At 34.6% G+C, this 17,699-nt stretch overlaps 17 non-coding genes across 17 annotated transcripts; all 17 read right to left on the bottom strand.

The window, feature by feature from the left end:
• Window positions 1–340: 340 nt before the first annotated feature.
• Window positions 341–413, bottom strand: TRNAK-UUU (transfer RNA lysine (anticodon UUU)). The gene has a single exon. It is a non-coding gene; the product is annotated as a tRNA-Lys (tRNA).
• Window positions 414–2,397: 1,984 nt separating this feature from the next.
• Window positions 2,398–2,470, bottom strand: TRNAK-UUU (transfer RNA lysine (anticodon UUU)). Its single transcript has one exon. It is a non-coding gene; the product is annotated as a tRNA-Lys (tRNA).
• Window positions 2,471–5,481: 3,011 nt separating this feature from the next.
• On the bottom strand, window positions 5,482–5,554 carry TRNAK-UUU (transfer RNA lysine (anticodon UUU)). Its single transcript has one exon. It is a non-coding gene; the product is annotated as a tRNA-Lys (tRNA).
• A 441-nt stretch (window positions 5,555–5,995) lies between these two features.
• Window positions 5,996–6,068, bottom strand: TRNAK-UUU (transfer RNA lysine (anticodon UUU)). Its single transcript has one exon. It is a non-coding gene; the product is annotated as a tRNA-Lys (tRNA).
• Window positions 6,069–7,023: 955 nt separating this feature from the next.
• On the bottom strand, window positions 7,024–7,096 carry TRNAK-UUU (transfer RNA lysine (anticodon UUU)). Its single transcript has one exon. It is a non-coding gene; the product is annotated as a tRNA-Lys (tRNA).
• A 441-nt stretch (window positions 7,097–7,537) lies between these two features.
• On the bottom strand, window positions 7,538–7,610 carry TRNAK-UUU (transfer RNA lysine (anticodon UUU)). Its single transcript has one exon. It is a non-coding gene; the product is annotated as a tRNA-Lys (tRNA).
• Window positions 7,611–8,051: 441 nt separating this feature from the next.
• Window positions 8,052–8,124, bottom strand: TRNAK-UUU (transfer RNA lysine (anticodon UUU)). Its single transcript has one exon. It is a non-coding gene; the product is annotated as a tRNA-Lys (tRNA).
• A 441-nt stretch (window positions 8,125–8,565) lies between these two features.
• Window positions 8,566–8,638, bottom strand: TRNAK-UUU (transfer RNA lysine (anticodon UUU)). Its single transcript has one exon. It is a non-coding gene; the product is annotated as a tRNA-Lys (tRNA).
• A 441-nt stretch (window positions 8,639–9,079) lies between these two features.
• Window positions 9,080–9,152, bottom strand: TRNAK-UUU (transfer RNA lysine (anticodon UUU)). Its single transcript has one exon. It is a non-coding gene; the product is annotated as a tRNA-Lys (tRNA).
• A 1,469-nt stretch (window positions 9,153–10,621) lies between these two features.
• On the bottom strand, window positions 10,622–10,694 carry TRNAK-UUU (transfer RNA lysine (anticodon UUU)). Its single transcript has one exon. It is a non-coding gene; the product is annotated as a tRNA-Lys (tRNA).
• Window positions 10,695–11,135: 441 nt separating this feature from the next.
• On the bottom strand, window positions 11,136–11,208 carry TRNAK-UUU (transfer RNA lysine (anticodon UUU)). The gene has a single exon. It is a non-coding gene; the product is annotated as a tRNA-Lys (tRNA).
• Window positions 11,209–11,649: 441 nt separating this feature from the next.
• TRNAK-UUU (transfer RNA lysine (anticodon UUU)) lies at window positions 11,650–11,722 on the bottom strand. Its single transcript has one exon. It is a non-coding gene; the product is annotated as a tRNA-Lys (tRNA).
• Window positions 11,723–12,163: 441 nt separating this feature from the next.
• TRNAK-UUU (transfer RNA lysine (anticodon UUU)) lies at window positions 12,164–12,236 on the bottom strand. Its single transcript has one exon. It is a non-coding gene; the product is annotated as a tRNA-Lys (tRNA).
• Window positions 12,237–13,705: 1,469 nt separating this feature from the next.
• On the bottom strand, window positions 13,706–13,778 carry TRNAK-UUU (transfer RNA lysine (anticodon UUU)). The gene has a single exon. It is a non-coding gene; the product is annotated as a tRNA-Lys (tRNA).
• A 441-nt stretch (window positions 13,779–14,219) lies between these two features.
• Window positions 14,220–14,292, bottom strand: TRNAK-UUU (transfer RNA lysine (anticodon UUU)). Its single transcript has one exon. It is a non-coding gene; the product is annotated as a tRNA-Lys (tRNA).
• Window positions 14,293–15,761: 1,469 nt separating this feature from the next.
• On the bottom strand, window positions 15,762–15,834 carry TRNAK-UUU (transfer RNA lysine (anticodon UUU)). Its single transcript has one exon. It is a non-coding gene; the product is annotated as a tRNA-Lys (tRNA).
• Window positions 15,835–16,789: 955 nt separating this feature from the next.
• On the bottom strand, window positions 16,790–16,862 carry TRNAK-UUU (transfer RNA lysine (anticodon UUU)). The gene has a single exon. It is a non-coding gene; the product is annotated as a tRNA-Lys (tRNA).
• Between the last annotated feature and the right edge of the window lie 837 nt (window positions 16,863–17,699).

The following is a 17,699-nucleotide window of genomic DNA, read 5'->3' as shown; positions in this document are numbered from 1 at the left end:
TTTCATAAATACTTTGGAGTATTACTGTTGAAGTTGTTAGAGATCTTCATGCAAATGGACATAATCACTCAATCAAGAAATATATGCTAAACTTCCACACTGTAAATATGGTTTTAAAGAAACATCAAAGATATAAATGTATCTATTCTCAGCGAGTTTACAATGTCCCTAGATCTTTAACATACAGTAGCCAAACTTTCCAAAGGACGTAAATAGAATTTGATGGCATCAAGGTACATATTTGAAAGTATAATGTCATACTTAAAGCTGTCTACTGCTTCCTTTATTGACATGTCAATTTAAGAGGAAACTAAGAAACTTTTTCTTGTAAAAGGACTGCCGCCTGAACAGGGACTTGAACCCTGGACCCTCAGATTAAAAGTCTGATGCTCTACCGACTGAGCTATCCAGGCTCTGAAAAAGCTCTCACTGAGATAGAAAAAAATACTGAGGTTAAATGAAGGAGAATATAAGGTCCTCATAGTCCATTAACGGCAAAATGAAAAGTTATTGATTTCATAAATACTTTGGAGTATTACTGTTGAAGTTGTTAGAGATCTTCATGCAAATGGACATAATCACTCAATTAAGAAATATATGCTAAACTTCCACACTGTAAATATGGTTTTAAAGAAACATCAAAGATATAAATGTATCTATTCTCAGTGAGTTTACAATGTCCCTAGATCTTTAACATACAGTAGCCAAACTTTCCAAAGGACGTAAATAGAATTTGATGGCATCAAGGTACATATTTGAAAGTATAATGTCATACTTAAAGCTGTCTACTGCTTCCTTTATTGACATGTCAATTTAAGAGGAAACTAAGAAACTGTTTCTTGTAAAAGGACTGCCGCCTGAACATGGACTTGAACCCTGGACCCTCAGATTAAAAGTCTGATGCGCTACCGACTGAGCTATCCAGGCTCTGAAAAAGCTCTCACTGAGATAGAAAAAAATACTGAGGTTAAATGAAGGAGAATATAAGGTCCTCATAGTCCATTAACGGCAAAATGAAAAGTTCTTGATTTCATAAATACTTTGGAGTATTACTGTTGAAGTTGTTAGAGATCTTCATGCAAATGGACATAATCACTCAATCAAGAAATATATGCTAAACTTCCACACTGTAAATATGGTTTTAAAGAAACATCAAAGATATAAATGTATCTATTCTCAGTGAGTTTACAATGTCCCTAGATCTTTAACATACAGTAGCCAAACTTTCCAAAGGACGTAAATAGAATTTGATGGCATCAAGGTACATATTTGAAAGTATAATGTCATACTTAAAGCTGTCTACTGCTTCCTTTATTGACATGTCAATTTAAGAGGAAACTAAGAAACTGTTTCTTGTAAAAGGACTGCCGCCTGAACAGCGACTTGAACCCTGGACCCTCAGATTAAAAGTCTGATGCTCTACCGACTGAGCTATCCAGGCTCTGAAAAAGCTCTCACTGAGATAGAAAAAAATACTGAGGTTAAATGAAGGAGAATATAAGGTCCTCATAGTCCATTAACGGCAAAATGAAAAGTTCTTGATTTCATAAATACTTTGGAGTATTACTGTTGAAGTTGTTAGAGATCTTCATGCAAATGGACATAATCACTCAATGAAGAAATATATGCTAAACTTCCACACCGTAAATATGGTTTTAAAGAAACATCAAAGATATAAATGTATCTATTCTCAGCGAGTTTACAATGTCCCTAGATCTTTAACATACAGTAGCCAAACTTTCCAAAGGACGTAAATAGAATTTGATGGCATCAAGGTACATATTTGAAAGTATAATGTCATACTTAAAGCTGTCTACTGCTTCCTTTATTAACATGTCAATTTAAGAGGAAACTAAGAAACTGTTTTTTTGTAAAAAGACTGCTGTCTGAACAGGGACTTGAACCCTGGACCCTCAGATTAAAAGTCTGATGCTCTACCGACTGAGCTATCCAGGCTCTAAAAAAACTCTCACTGAGACAGAAAAAAATACTGAGGTTAAATGAAGGAGAATATAAGGTCTTCAAAGTCCATTAACGGCAAAATGAAAAGTTCTTGATTTCATAAATACTTTGGAGTATTACTGTTGAAGTTGTTAGAGATCTTCATGCAAATGGACATAATCACTCAATCAAGAAATATATGCTAAACTTCCACACTGTAAATATGGTTTTAAAGAAACATCAAAGATATAAATGTATCTATTCTCAGTGAGTTTACAATGTCCCTAGATCTTTAACATACAGTAGCCAAACTTTCCAAAGGACGTAAATAGAATTTGATGGCATCAAGGTACATATTTGAAAGTATAATGTCATACTTAAAGCTGTCTACTGCTTCCTTTATTGACATGTCAATTTAAGAGGAAACTAAGAAACTGTTTCTTGTAAAAGGACTGCCGCCTGAACAGGGACTTGAACCCTGGACCCTCAGATTAAAAGTCTGATGCTCTACCGACTGAGCTATCCAGGCTCTGAAAAAGCTCTCACTGAGATAGAAAAAAATACTGAGGTTAAATGACGGAGAATATAAGGTCCTCATAGCCCATTAACGGCAAAATGAAAAGTTCTTGATTTCATAAATACTTTGGAGTATTACTGTTGAAGTTGTTAGAGATCTTCATGCAAATGGACATAATCACTCAATCAAGAAATATATGCTAAACTTCCACACTGTAAATATGGTTTTAAAGAAACATCAAAGATATAAATGTATCTATTCTCAGTGAGTTTACAATGTCCCTAGATCTTTAACATACAGTAGCCAAACTTTCCAAAGGACGTAAATAGAATTTGATGGTATCAAGGTACATATTTGAAAGTATAATGTCATACTTACAGCTGTCTTCTGCTTCCTTTATTGACATGTCAATTTAAGAGAAAACTAAGAAACTTTTTCTTGTAAAAGGACTGCCGCCTGAACAGGGACTTGAACCCTGGACCCTCAGATTAAAAGTCTGATGCTCTACCGACCGAGCTATCCAGGCTCTGAAAAAGCTCTCACTGAGATAGAAAAAAATACTGAGGTTAAATGAAGGAGAATATAAGGTCCTCATAGTCCATTAACGGCAAAATGAAAAGTTCTTGATTTCATAAATACTTTGGAGTATTACTGTTGAAGTTGTTAGAGATCTTCATGCAAATGGACATAATCACTCAATTAAGAAATATATGCTAAACTTCCACACTGTAAATATGGTTTTAAAGAAACATCAAAGATATAAATGTATCTATTCTCAGTGAGTTTACAATGTCCCTAGATCTTTAACATACAGTAGCCAAACTTTCCAAAGGACGTAAATAGAATTTGATGGCATCAAGGTACATATTTGAAAGTATAATGTCATACTTAAAGCTGTCTACTGCTTCCTTTATTGACATGTCAATTTAAGAGGAAACTAAGAAACTGTTTCTTGTAAAAGGACTGCCGCCTGAACAGGGACTTGAACCCTGGACCCTCAGATTAAAAGTCTGATGCTCTACCGACTGAGCTGTCCAGGCTCTGAAAAAGCTCTCACTGAGATAGAAAAAAATACTGAGGTTAAATGAAGGAGAATATAAGGTCCTCATAGTCCATTAACGGCAAAATGAAAAGTTCTTGATTTCATAAATACTTTGGAGTATTACTGTTGAAGTTGTTAGAGATCTTCATGCAAATGGACATAATCACTCAATTAAGAAATATATGCTAAACTTCCACACTGTAAATATGGTTTTAAAGAAACATCAAAGATATAAATGTATCTATTCTCAGTGAGTTTACAATGTCCCTAGATCTTTAACATACAGTAGCCAAACTTTCCAAAGGACGTAAATAGAATTTGATGGCATCAAGGTACATATTTGAAAGTATAATGTCATACTTAAAGCTGTCTACTGCTTCCTTTATTGACATGTCAATTTAAGAGGAAACTAAGAAACTGTTTCTTGTAAAAGGACTGCCGCCTGAACAGGGACTTGAACCCTGGACCCTCAGATTAAAAGTCTGATGCTCTACCGACTGAGCTGTCCAGGCTCTGAAAAAGCTCGCACTGAGATAGAAAAAAATACTGAGGTTAAATGAAGGAGAATATAAGGTCCTCATAGTCCATTAACGGCAAAATGAAAAGTTCTTGATTTCATAAATACTTTGGAGTATTACTGTTGAAGTTGTTAGAGATCTTCATGCAAATGGACATAATCACTCAATCAAGAAATATATGCTAAACTTCCACACTGTAAATATGGTTTTAAAGAAACATCAAAGATATAAATGTATCTATTCTCAGCGAGTTTACAATGTCCCTAGATCTTTAACATACAGTAGCCAAACTTTCCAAAGGACGTAAATAGAATTTGATGGCATCAAGGTACATATTTGAAAGTATAATGTCATACTTAAAGCTGTCTACTGCTTCCTTTATTGACATGTCAATTTAAGAGGAAACTAAGAAACTTTTTCTTGTAAAAGGACTGCCGCCTGAACAGGGACTTGAACCCTGGACCCTCAGATTAAAAGTCTGATGCTCTACCGACTGAGCTATCCAGGATCTGAAAAAGCTCTCACTGAGATAGAAAAAAATACTGAGGTTAAATGAAGGAGAATATAAGGTCCTCATAGTCCATTAACGGCAAAATGAAAAGTTCTTGATTTCATAAATACTTTGGAGTATTACTGTTGAAGTTGTTAGAGATCTTCATGCAAATGGACATAATCACTCAATCAAGAAATATATGCTAAACTTCCACACTGTAAATATGGTTTTAAAGAAACATCAAAGATATAAATGTATCTATTCTCAGTGAGTTTACAATGTCCCTAGATCTTTAACATACAGTAGCCAAACTTTCCAAAGGACGTAAATAGAATTTGATGGCATCAAGGTACATATTTGAAAGTATAATGTCATACTTAAAGCTGTCTACTGCTTCCTTTATTGACATGTCAATTTAAGAGGAAACTAAGAAACTGTTTCTTGTAAAAGGACTGCCGCCTGAACAGGGACTTGAACCCTGGACCCTCAGATTAAAAGTCTGATGCTCTACCTACTGAGCTATCCAGGCACTGAAACAGCTCTCACTGAGATAGAAAAAAATACTGAGGTTAAATGAAGGAGAATATAAGGTCCTCATAGTCCATTAACGGCAAAATGAAAAGTTCTTGATTTCATAAATACTTTGGAGTATTACTGTTGAAGTTGTTAGAGATCTTCATGCAAATGGACATAATCACTCAATCAAGAAATATATGCTAAACTTCCACACTGTAAATATGGTTTTAAAGAAACATCAAAGATATAAATGTATCTATTCTCAGCGAGTTTACAATGTCCCTAGATCTTTAACATACAGTAGCCAAACTTTCCAAAGGACGTAAATAGAATTTGATGGCATCAAGGTACATATTTGAAAGTATAATGTCATACTTAAAGCTGTCTACTGCTTCCTTTATTGACATGTCAATTTAAGAGGAAACTAAGAAACTTTTTCTTGTAAAAGGACTGCCGCCTGAACAGGGACTTGAACCCTGGACCCTCAGATTAAAAGTCTGATGCTCTACCGACTGAGCTATCCAGGCTCTGAAAAAGCTCTCACTGAGATAGAAAAAAATACTGAGGTTAAATGAAGGAGAATATAAGGTCCTCATAGTCCATTAACGGCAAAATGAAAAGTTCTTGATTTCATAAATACTTTGGAGTATTACTGTTGAAGTTGTTAGAGATCTTCATGCAAATGGACATAATCACTCAATCAAGAAATATATGCTAAACTTCCACACTGTAAATATGGTTTTAAAGAAACATCAAAGATATAAATGTATCTATTCTCAGTGAGTTTACAATGTCCCTAGATCTTTAACATACAGTAGCCAAACTTTCCAAAGGACGTAAATAGAATTTGATGGCATCAAGGTACATATTTGAAAGTATAATGTCATACTTAAAGCTGTCTACTGCTTCCTTTATTGACATGTCAATTTAAGAGGAAACTAAGAAACTGTTTCTTGTAAAAGGACTGCTGCCTGAACAGGGACTTGAACCCTGGACCCTCAGATTAAAAGTCTGATGCTCTACCGACTGAGCTATCCAGGCTCTGAAAAAGCTCTCACTGAGATAGAAAAAAATACTGAGGTTAAATGAAGGAGAATATAAGGTCCTCATAGTCCATTAACGGCAAAATGAAAAGTTCTTGATTTCATAAATACTTTGGAGTATTACTGTTGAAGTTGTTAGAGATCTTCATGCAAATGGACATAATCACTCAATTAAGAAATATATGCTAAACTTCCACACTGTAAATATGGTTTTAAAGAAACATCAAAGATATAAATGTATCTATTCTCAGTGAGTTTACAATGTCCCTAGATCTTTAACATACAGTAGCCAAACTTTCCAAAGGACGTAAATAGAATTTGATGGCATCAAGGTACATATTTGAAAGTATAATGTCATACTTAAAGCTGTCTACTGCTTCCTTTATTGACATGTCAATTTAAGAGGAAACTAAGAAACTGTTTCTTGTAAAAGGACTGCTGCCTGAACAGGGACTTGATCCCTGGACCCTCAGATTAAAAGTCTGATGCTCTACCGACTGAGCTGTCCAGGCTCTGAAAAAGCTCTCACTGAGATAGAAAAAAATACTGAGGTTAAATGAAGGAGAATATAAGGTCCTCATAGTCCATTAACGGCAAAATGAAAAGTTCTTGATTTCATAAATACTTTGGAGTATTACTGTTGAAGTTGTTAGAGATCTTCATGCAAATGGACATAATCACTCAATCAAGAAATATATGCTAAACTTCCACACTGTAAATATGGTTTTAAAGAAACATCAAAGATATAAATGTATCTATTCTCAGCGAGTTTACAATGTCCCTAGATCTTTAACATACAGTAGCCAAACTTTCCAAAGGACGTAAATAGAATTTGATGGCATTAAGGTACATATTTGAAAGTATAATGTCATACTTAAAGCTGTCTACTGCTTCCTTTATTGACATGTCAATTTAAGAGGAAACTAAGAAACTGTTTCTTGTAAAAGGACTGCCGCCTGAACAGGGACTTGAACCCTGGACCCTCAGATTAAAAGTCTGATGCTCTACCGACTGAGCTATCCAGGCACTGAAACAGCTCTCACTGAGATAGAAAAAAATACTGAGGTTAAATGAAGGAGAATATAAGGTCCTCATAGTCCATTAACGGCAAAATGAAAAGTTCTTGATTTCATAAATACTTTGGAGTATTACTGTTGAAGTTGTTAGAGATCTTCATGCAAATGGACATAATCACTCAATCAAGAAATATATGCTAAACTTCCACACTGTAAATATGGTTTTAAAGAAACATCAAAGATATAAATGTATCTATTCTCAGTGAGTTTACAATGTCCCTAGATCTTTAACATACAGTAGCCAAACTTTCCAAAGGACGTAAATAGAATTTGATGGCATCAAGGTACATATTTGAAAGTATAATGTCATACTTAAAGCTGTCTACTGCTTCCTTTATTGACATGTCAATTTAAGAGGAAACTAAGAAACTGTTTCTTGTAAAAGGACTGCCGCCTGAACAGGGACTTGAACCCTGGACCCTCAGATTAAAAGTCTGATGCTCTACCGACTGAGCTATCCAGGCTCTGAAAAAGCTCTCACTGAGATAGAAAAAAATACTGAGGTTAAATGAAGGAGAATATAAGGTCCTCATAGTCCATTAACGGCAAAATGAAAAGTTCTTGATTTCATAAATACTTTGGAGTATTACTGTTGAAGTTGTTAGAGATCTTCATGCAAATGGACATAATCACTCAATTAAGAAATATATGCTAAACTTCCACACTGTAAATATGGTTTTAAAGAAACATCAAAGATATAAATGTATCTATTCTCAGTGAGTTTACAATGTCCCTAGATCTTTAACATACAGTAGCCAAACTTTCCAAAGGACGTAAATAGAATTTGATGGCATCAAGGTACATATTTGAAAGTATAATGTCATACTTAAAGCTGTCTACTGCTTCCTTTATTGACATGTCAATTTAAGAGGAAACTAAGAAACTGTTTCTTGTAAAAGGACTGCTGCCTGAACAGGGACTTGAACCCTGGACCCTCAGATTAAAAGTCTGATGCTCTACCGACTGAGCTATCCAGGCTCTGAAAAAGCTCTCACTGAGATAGAAAAAAATACTGAGGTTAAATGAAGGAGAATATAAGGTCCTCATAGTCCATTAACGGCAAAATGAAAAGTTCTTGATTTCATAAATACTTTGGAGTATTACTGTTGAAGTTGTTAGAGATCTTCATGCAAATGGACATAATCACTCAATCAAGAAATATATGCTAAACTTCCACACTGTAAATATGGTTTTAAAGAAACATCAAAGATATAAATGTATCTATTCTCAGTGAGTTTACAATGTCCCTAGATCTTTAACATACAGTAGCCAAACTTTCCAAAGGACGTAAATAGAATTTGATGGCATCAAGGTACATATTTGAAAGTATAATGTCATACTTAAAGCTGTCTACTGCTTCCTTTATTGACATGTCAATTTAAGAGGAAACTAAGAAACTGTTTCTTGTAAAAGGACTGCCGCCTGAACAGGGACTTGAACCCTGGACCCTCAGATTAAAAGTCTGATGCTCTACCGACTGAGCCATCCAGGCACTGAAACATCTCTCACTGAGATAGAAAAAAATACTGAGGTTAAATGAAGGAGAATATAAGGTCCTCATAGTCCATTAACGGCAAAATGAAAAGTTCTTGATTTCATAAATACTTTGGAGTATTACTGTTGAAGTTGTTAGAGATCTTCATGCAAATGGACATAATCACTCAATCAAGAAATATATGCTAAACTTCCACACTGTAAATATGGTTTTAAAGAAACATCAAAGATATAAATGTATCTATTCTCAGTGAGTTTACAATGTCCCTAGATCTTTAACATACAGTAGCCAAACTTTCCAAAGGACGTAAATAGAATTTGATGGCATCAAGGTACATATTTGAAAGTATAATGTCATACTTAAAGCTGTCTACTGCTTCCTTTATTGACATGTCAATTTAAGAGGAAACTAAGAAACTGTTTCTTGTAAAAGGACTGCCGCCTGAACAGGGACTTGAACCCTGGACCCTCAGATTAAAAGTCTGATGCTCTACCGACTGAGCTATCCAGGCTCTGAAAAAGCTCTCACTGAGATAGAAAAAAATACTGAGGTTAAATGAAGGAGAATATAAGGTCCTCATAGTCCATTAACGGCAAAATGAAAAGTTCTTGATTTCATAAATACTTTGGAGTATTACTGTTGAAGTTGTTAGAGATCTTCATGCAAATGGACATAATCACTCAATTAAGAAATATATGCTAAACTTCCACACTGTAAATATGGTTTTAAAGAAACATCAAAGATATAAATGTATCTATTCTCAGTGAGTTTACAATGTCCCTAGATCTTTAACATACAGTAGCCAAACTTTCCAAAGGACGTAAATAGAATTTGATGGCATCAAGGTACATATTTGAAAGTATAATGTCATACTTAAAGCTGTCTACTGCTTCCTTTATTGACATGTCAATTTAAGAGGAAACTAAGAAACAGTTTCTTGTAAAAGGACTGCCGCCTGAACAGGGACTTGAAACCTGGACCCTCAGATTAAAAGTCTGATGCTCTACCGACTGAGCTATCCAGGCTCTGAAAAAGCTCTCACTGAGATAGAAAAAAATACTGAGGTTAAATGAAGGAGAATATAAGGTCCTCATAGTCCATTAACGGCAAAATGAAAAGTTCTTGATTTCATAAATACTTTGGAGTATTACTGTTGAAGTTGTTAGAGATCTTCATGCAAATGGACATAATCACTCAATTAAGAAATATATGCTAAACTTCCACACTGTAAATATGGTTTTAAAGAAACATCAAAGATATAAATGTATCTATTCTCAGTGAGTTTACAATGTCCCTAGATCTTTAACATACAGTAGCCAAACTTTCCAAAGGACGTAAATAGAATTTGATGGCATCAAGGTACATATTTGAAAGTATAATGTCATACTTAAAGCTGTCTACTGCTTCCTTTATTGACATGTCAATTTAAGAGGAAACTAAGAAACAGTTTCTTGTAAAAGGACTGCCGCCTGAACAGGGACTTGAACCTTGGACCCTCAGATTAAAAGTCTGATGCTCTACCGACTGAGCTTTCCAGGCTCTGAAAAAGCTCTCACTGAGATAGAAAAAAATACTGAGGTTTAATGAAGGAGAATATAAGGTCCTCATAGTCCATTAACGGCAAAATGAAAAGTTCTTGATTTCATAAATACTTTGGAGTATTACTGTTGAAGTTGTTAGAGATCTTCATGCAAATGGACATAATCACTCAATCAAGAAATATATGCTAAACTTCCACACTGTAAATATGGTTTTAAAGAAACATCAAAGATATAAATGTATCTATTCTCAGCGAGTTTACAATGTCCCTAGATCTTTAACATACAGTAGCCAAACTTTCCAAAGGACGTAAATAGAATTTGATGGCATCAAGGTACATATTTGAAAGTATAATGTCATACTTAAAGCTGTCTACTGCTTCCTTTATTGACATGTCAATTTAAGAGGAAACTAAGAAACTTTTTCTTGTAAAAGGACTGCTGCCTGAACAGGGACTTGAACCCTGGACCCTCAGATTAAAAGTCTGATGCTCTACCGACTGAGCTATCCAGGCTCTGAAAAAGCTCTCACTGAGATAGAAAAAAATACTGAGGTTAAATGAAGGAGAATATAAGGTCCTCATAGTCCATTAACGGCAAAATGAAAAGTTCTTGATTTCATAAATACTTTGGAGTATTACTGTTGAAGTTGTTAGAGATCTTCATGCAAATGGACATAATCACTCAATTAAGAAATATATGCTAAACTTCCACACTGTAAATATGGTTTTAAAGAAACATCAAAGATATAAATGTATCTATTCTCAGTGAGTTTACAATGTCCCTAGATCTTTAACATACAGTAGCCAAACTTTCCAAAGGACGTAAATAGAATTTGATGGCATCAAGGTACATATTTGAAAGTATAATGTCATACTTAAAGCTGTCTACTGCTTCCTTTATTGACATGTCAATTTAAGAGGAAACTAAGAAACTGTTTCTTGTAAAAGGACTGCTGCCTGAACAGGGACTTGAACCCTGGACCCTCAGATTAAAAGTCTGATGCTCTACCGACTGAGCTATCCAGGCTCTGAAAAAGCTCTCACTGAGATAGAAAAAAATACTGAGGTTAAATGAAGGAGAATATAAGGTCCTCATAGTCCATTAACGGCAAAATGAAAAGTTCTTGATTTCATAAATACTTTGGAGTATTACTGTTGAAGTTGTTAGAGATCTTCATGCAAATGGACATAATCACTCAATCAAGAAATATATGCTAAACTTCCACACTGTAAATATGGTTTTAAAGACACATCAAAGATATAAATGTATCTATTCTCAGTGAGTTTACAATGTCCCTAGATCTTTAACATACAGTAGCCAAACTTTCCAAAGGACGTAAATAGAATTTGATGGCATTAAGGTACATATTTGAAAGTATAATGTCATACTTAAAGCTGTCTACTGCTTCCTTTATTGACATGTCAATTTAAGAGGAAACTAAGAAACTGTTTCTTGTAAAAGGACTGCCGCCTGAACAGGGACTTGAACCCTGGACCCTCAGATTAAAAGTCTGATGCTCTACCGACTGAGCTATCCAGGCACTGAAACAGCTCTCACTGAGATAGAAAAAAATACTGAGGTTAAATGAAGGAGAATATAAGGTCCTCATAGTCCATTAACGGCAAAATGAAAAGTTCTTGATTTCATAAATACTTTGGAGTATTACTGTTGAAGTTGTTAGAGATCTTCATGCAAATGGACATAATTACTCAATCAAGAAATATATGCTAAACTTCCACACTGTAAATATGGTTTTAAAGAAACATCAAAGATATAAATGTATCTATTCTCAGTGAGTTTACAATGTCCCTAGATCTTTAACATACAGTAGCCAAACTTTCCAAAGGACGTAAATAGAATTTGATGGCATCAAGGTACATATTTGAAAGTATAATGTCATACTTAAAGCTGTCTACTGCTTCCTTTATTGACATGTCAATTTAAGAGGAAACTAAGAAACTGTTTCTTGTAAAAGGACTGCCGCCTGAACAGGGACTTGAACCCTGGACCCTCAGATTAAAAGTCTGATGCTCTACCGACTGAGCTATCCAGGCTCTGAAAAAGCTCTCACTGAGATAGAAAAAAATACTGAGGTTAAATGAAGGAGAATATAAGGTCCTCATAGTCCATTAACGGCAAAATGAAAAGTTCTTGATTTCATAAATACTTTGGAGTATTACTGTTGAAGTTGTTAGAGATCTTCATGCAAATGGACATAATCACTCAATCAAGAAATATATGCTAAACTTCCACACTGTAAATATGGTTTTAAAGAAACATCAAAGATATAAATGTATCTATTCTCAGCGAGTTTACAATGTCCCTAGATCTTTAACATACAGTAGCCAAACTTTCCAAAGGACGTAAATAGAATTTGATGGCATCAAGGTACATATTTGAAAGTATAATGTCATACTTAAAGCTGTCTACTGCTTCCTTTATTGACATGTCAATTTAAGAGGAAACTAAGAAACTTTTTCTTCTAAAAGGACTGCCGCCTGAACAGGGACTTGAACCCTGGACCCTTAGATTAAAAGTCTGATGCTCTACCGACTGAGCTATCCAGGCTCTGAAAAAGCTCTCACTGAGATAGAAAAAAATACTGAGGTTAAATGAAGGAGAATATAAGGTCCTCATAGTCCATTAACGGCAAAATGAAAAGTTCTTGATTTCATAAATACTTTGGAGTATTACTGTTGAAGTTGTTAGAGATCTTCATGCAAATGGACATAATCACTCAATCAAGAAATATATGCTAAACTTCCACACTGTAAATATGGTTTTAAAGAAACATCAAAGATATAAATGTATCTATTCTCAGTGAGTTTACAATGTCCCTAGATCTTTAACATACAGTAGCCAAACTTTCCAAAGGACGTAAATAGAATTTGATGGCATCAAGGTACATATTTGAAAGTATAATGTCATACTTAAAGCTGTCTACTGCTTCCTTTATTAACATGTCAATTTAAGAGGAAACTAAGAAACTGTTTCTTGTAAAAAGACTGCCACCTGAACAGGGACTTGAACCCTGGACCCTCAGATTTAAAGTCTGATGCTCTACCGACTGAGCTATCCAGGCTCTGAAAAAGCTCTCACTGAGACAGAAAAAAATACTGAGGTTAAATGAAGGAGAATATAAGGTCCTCATAGTCCATTAACGGCAAAATGAAAAGTTCTTGATTTCATAAATACTTTGGAGTATTACTGTTGAAGTTGTTAGAGATCTTCATGCAAATGGACATAATCACTCAATCAAGAAATATATGCTAAACTTCCACACTGTAAATATGGTTTTAAAGAAACATCAAAGATATAAATGTATCTATTCTCAGTGAGTTTACAATGTCCCTAGATCTTTAACATACAGTAGCCAAACTTTCCAAAGGACGTAAATAGAATTTGATGGCATCAAGGTACATATTTGAAAGTATAATGTCATACTTAAAGCTGTCTACTGCTTCCTTTATTGACATGTCAATTTAAGAGGAAACTAAGAAACTGTTTCTTGTAAAAGGACTGCCGCCTGAACAGGGACTTGAACCCTGGACCCTCAGATTAAAAGTCTGATGCTCTACCGACTGAGCTATCCAGGCTCTGAAAAAGCTCTCACTGAGATAGAAAAAAATACTGAGGTTAAATGAAGGAGAATATAAGGTCCTCATAGTCCATTAACGGCAAAATGAAAAGTTCTTGATTTCATAAATACTTTGGAGTATTACTGTTGAAGTTGTTAGAGATCTTCATGCAAATGGACATAATCACTCAATTAAGAAATATATGCTAAACTTCCACACTGTAAATATGGTTTTAAAGAAACATCAAAGATATAAATGTATCTATTCTCAGTGAGTTTACAATGTCCCTAGATCTTTAACATACAGTAGCCAAACTTTCCAAAGGACGTAAATAGAATTTGATGGCATCAAGGTACATATTTGAAAGTATAATGTCATACTTAAAGCTGTCTACTGCTTCCTTTATTGACATGTCAATTTAAGAGGAAACTAAGAAACTGTTTCTTGTAAAAGGACTGCTGCCTGAACAGGGACTTGAACCCTGGACCCTCAGATTAAAAGTCTGATGCTCTACCGACTGAGCTATCCAGGCTCTGAAAAAGCTCTCACTGAGATAGAAAAAAATACTGAGGTTTAATGAAGGAGAATATAAGGTCCTCATAGTCCATTAACGGCAAAATGAAAAGTTCTTGATTTCATAAATACTTTGGAGTATTACTGTTGAAGTTGTTAGAGATCTTCATGCAAATGGACATAATCACTCAATCAAGAAATATATGCTAAACTTCCACACTGTAAATATGGTTTTAAAGAAACATCAAAGATATAAATGTATCTATTCTCAGCGAGTTTACAATGTCCCTAGATCTTTAACATACAGTAGCCAAACTTTCCAAAGGACGTAAATAGAATTTGATGGCATCAAGGTACATATTTGAAAGTATAATGTCATACTTAAAGCTGTCTACTGCTTCCTTTATTGACATGTCAATTTAAGAGGAAACTAAGAAACTTTTTCTTGTAAAAGGACTGCTGCCTGAACAGGGACTTGAACCCTTGACCCTCAGATTAAAAGTCTGATGCTCTACTGACTGAGCTATCCAGGCTCTGAAAAAGCTCTCACTGAGATAGAAAAAAATACTGAGGTTAAATGAAGGAGAATATAAGGTCCTCATAGTCCATTAACGGCAAAATGAAAAGTTCTTGATTTCATAAATACTTTGGAGTATTACTGTTGAAGTTGTTAGAGATCTTCATGCAAATGGACATAATCACTCAATTAAGAAATATATGCTAAACTTCCACACTGTAAATATGGTTTTAAAGAAACATCAAAGATATAAATGTATCTATTCTCAGTGAGTTTACAATGTCCCTAGATCTTTAACATACAGTAGCCAAACTTTCCAAAGGACGTAAATAGAATTTGATGGCATCAAGGTACATATTTGAAAGTATAATGTCATACTTAAAGCTGTCTACTGCTTCCTTTATTGACATGTCAATTTAAGAGGAAACTAAGAAACTGTTTCTTGTAAATGGACTGCTGCCTGAACAGGGACTTGAACCCTGGACCCTCAGATTAAAAGTCTGATGCTCTACCGACTGAGCTGTCCAGGCTCTGAAAAAGCTTTCACTGAGATAGAAAAAAATACTGAGGTTAAATGAAGGAGAATATAAGGTCCTCATAGTCCATTAACGGCAAAATGAAAAGTTCTTGATTTCATAAATACTTTGGAGTATTACTGTTGAAGTTGTTAGAGATCTTCATGCAAATGGACATAATCACTCAATTAAGAAATATATGCTAAACTTCCACACTGTAAATATGGTTTTAAAGAAACATCAAAGATATAAATGTATCTATTCTCAGTGAGTTTACAATGTCCCTAGATCTTTAACATACAGTAGCCAAACTTTCCAAAGGACGTAAATAGAATTTGATGGCATCAAGGTACATATTTGAAAGTATAATGTCATACTTAAAGCTGTCTACTGCTTCCTTTATTGACATGTCAATTTAAGAGGAAACTAAGAAACTGTTTCTTGTAAAAGGACTGCCGCCTGAACAGGGACTTGAACCCTGGACCCTCAGATTAAAAGTCTGATGCTCTACCGACTGAGCTATCCAGGCTCTGAAAAAGCTCTCACTGAGATAGAAAAAAATACTGAGGTTAAATGAAGGAGAATATAAGGTCCTCATAGTCCATTAACGGCAAAATGAAAAGTTCTTGATTTCATAAATACTTTGGAGTATTACTGTTGAAGTTGTTAGAGATCTTCATGCAAATGGACATAATCACTCAATTAAGAAATATATGCTAAACTTCCACACTGTAAATATGGTTTTAAAGAAACATCAAAGATATAAATGTATCTATTCTCAGTGAGTTTACAATGTCCCTAGATCTTTAACATACAGTAGCCAAACTTTCCAAAGGACGTAAATAGAATTTGATGGCATCAAGGTACATATTTGAAAGTATAATGTCATACTTAAAGCTGTCTACTGCTTCCTTTATTGACATGTCAATTTAAGAGGAAACTAAGAAACTGTTTCTTGTAAATGGACTGCTGCCTGAACAGGGACTTGAACCCTGGACCCTCAGATTAAAAGTCTGATGCTCTACCGACTGAGCTGTCCAGGCTCTGAAAAAGCTTTCACTGAGATAGAAAAAAATACTGAGGTTAAATGAAGGAGAATATAAGGTCCTCATAGTCCATTAACGGCAAAATGAAAAGTTCTTGATTTCATAAATACTTTGGAGTATTACTGTTGAAGTTGTTAGAGATCTTCATGCAAATGGATATAATCACTCAATTAAGAAATATATGCTAAACTTCCACACTGTAAATATGGTTTTAAAGAAACATCAAAGATATAAATGTATCTATTCTCAGTGAGTTTACAATGTCCCTAGATCTTTAACATACAGTAGCCAAACTTTCCAAAGGACGTAAATAGAATTTGATGGCATCAAGGTACATATTTGAAAGTATAATGTCATACTTAAAGCTGTCTACTGCTTCCTTTATTGACATGTCAATTTAAGAGGAAACTAAGAAACTGTTTCTTGTAAAAGGACTGCCGCCTGAACAGGGACTTGAACCCTGGACCCTCAGATTAAAAGTCTGATGCTCTACCGACTGAGCTATCCAGGCTCTGAAAAAGCTCTCACTGAGATAGAAAAAAATACTGAGGTTAAATGAAGGAGAATATAAGGTCCTCATAGTCCATTAACGGCAAAATGAAAAGTTCTTGATTTCATAAATACTTTGGAGTATTACTGTTGAAGTTGTTAGAGATCTTCATGCAAATGGACATAATCACTCAATGAAGAAATATATGCTAAACTTCCACACCGTAAATATGGTTTTAAAGAAACATCAAAGATATAAATGTATCTATTCTCAGCGAGTTTACAATGTCCCTAGATCTTTAACATACAGTAGCCAAACTTTCCAAAGGACGTAAATAGAATTTGATGGCATCAAGGTACATATTTGAAAGTATAATGTCATACTTAAAGCTGTCTACTGCTTCCTTTATTAACATGTCAATTTAAGAGGAAACTAAGAAACTGTTTTTTTGTAAAAAGACTGCTGTCTGAACAGGGACTTGAACCCTGGACCCTCAGATTAAAAGTCTGATGCTCTACCGACTGAGCTATCCAGGCTCTAAAAAAACTCTCACTGAGACAGAAAAAAATACTGAGGTTAAATGAAGGAGAATATAAGGTCTTCAAAGTCCATTAACGGCAAAATGAAAAGTTCTTGATTTCATAAATACTTTGGAGTATTACTGTTGAAGTTGTTAGAGATCTTCATGCAAATGGACATAATCACTCAATCAAGAAATATATGCTAAACTTCCACACTGTAAATATGGTTTTAAAGAAACATCAAAGATATAAATGTATCTATTCTCAGTGAGTTTACAATGTCCCTAGATCTTTAACATACAGTAGCCAAACTTTCCAAAGGACGTAAATAGAATTT

Source organism: Engystomops pustulosus, chromosome 1, assembly GCF_040894005.1.
Source record: "Engystomops pustulosus chromosome 1, aEngPut4.maternal, whole genome shotgun sequence".
NCBI lineage: Eukaryota > Metazoa > Chordata > Amphibia > Anura > Leptodactylidae > Engystomops > Engystomops pustulosus.
This window is presented reverse-complemented; position numbering and strand designations above follow the sequence as displayed.